Genomic DNA, 1,204 nt, shown 5'->3' on the forward strand with positions numbered 1-1,204 from the left:
ATCTATCTATCTATCTATCTATCTATCTATCTATCTATCTATCTATCTATCTATCAACCAACCAACCAACCAACCTATTCCCTCTATCTATCCGTCCGCCCTTGGCTTAATAATATTTTATTCTTTTTCTTTTCGTATCCCTAATGTAAACAGCGCATTCGCCTTCTCTTCGCTCGCCACGAATAATTCACAATAGTTGGGTATCGAGTTTCGCTTAGGCCTTGAAACTGACCTTCGCTTCAGCAGAGGGGGAATCTTACAAACAAGACTAATGAATCATGCTTGGGTGTGTGAGTTATAGCGCATACCTGTATGTGTATCTGTGTATGTGTGTGTATGTGTGAGTGTGTGTGTCTGTGTATGTGTGTGTGTGTGTGTGTGTGTGTGTGTGTGTGTGTGTGTGTGTGTGTGTGTGCAGATATGTGTGTATGTATATATACGAGCATGCAAATGTGTCTATGTACATACGTGTTATTATGGGCGCTTGTGTATAATTATAAAATGCTCTCAGTAGGCTAGGACAGAGCCTCCTCCGCCCCTCCTCCCCTTTAAGCTGCACTGTGCAAGGCTGTTGTTACGCTGTGTGATCACACCAGACTTAGATCTAGTTGTGCAGAAGAGGGAGAAGCGAGGACTTCACGGTGTTGATTCAACACAATGGAACTGGGCCCTGGTGATCTGTTTTTTGTAGCTGGTGTAGGCCTACATATGTGTTTGATTACTTTTCTAGTTTTTGCTGCCGCTGTTGCTTGATGTCGCCACTGTTGAGGTTGCTGTTGTTTCTGTTGTTATTGTTGCTGCAGTTGTTGTTGTTTTTGTTGTTGCTGCTGCTGCTCTTGTTGTTGTTCTTGTTGTTATTGGTTATGACAGTGTTGTAGATGTTGTTGTTATTATTGTTGTTACTATTGTTGTTGTTGCTGCTGTTGTTATTGGTAATGATAGTGTTGTTGAAGTGATTATCATTGTTGTTACTGCTGTTGTTGCAGCTGCTGTTGTTATTGATGACGATAGTGATGCATTGTTGTTGGCGCTGCTGCTGCAGCACTTGCTGTTTCTTTTGCTGTTGTTGTTGTTGTTGTTCTTAAGCGTAATCAGAAAGCCCTGCTTTGACGACTCCAGATAAACGATGGTGACGATGATAATAATGATTTTCTAGTTCTTTTTAACATGCATCATCTTTCACCCCCGTATGCACGCGCGAACA

The 1,204-nt window shown here is 41.8% G+C and overlaps 1 protein-coding gene across 1 annotated transcript in view; it reads left to right on the forward strand.

Annotated features, from left to right (window-relative positions):
* LOC101846122 (signal-transducing adaptor protein 1) overlaps positions 1-1,204 on the forward strand; it is a gene marked incomplete in the record, with an annotated part of 22,778 nt that overhangs the window by 15,458 nt on the left and 6,116 nt on the right.

The sequence above is a fragment of the Aplysia californica genome, unplaced genomic scaffold (assembly GCF_000002075.1).
Source record: "Aplysia californica isolate F4 #8 unplaced genomic scaffold, AplCal3.0 scaffold00075, whole genome shotgun sequence".
Lineage (NCBI taxonomy): Eukaryota > Metazoa > Mollusca > Gastropoda > Aplysiida > Aplysiidae > Aplysia > Aplysia californica.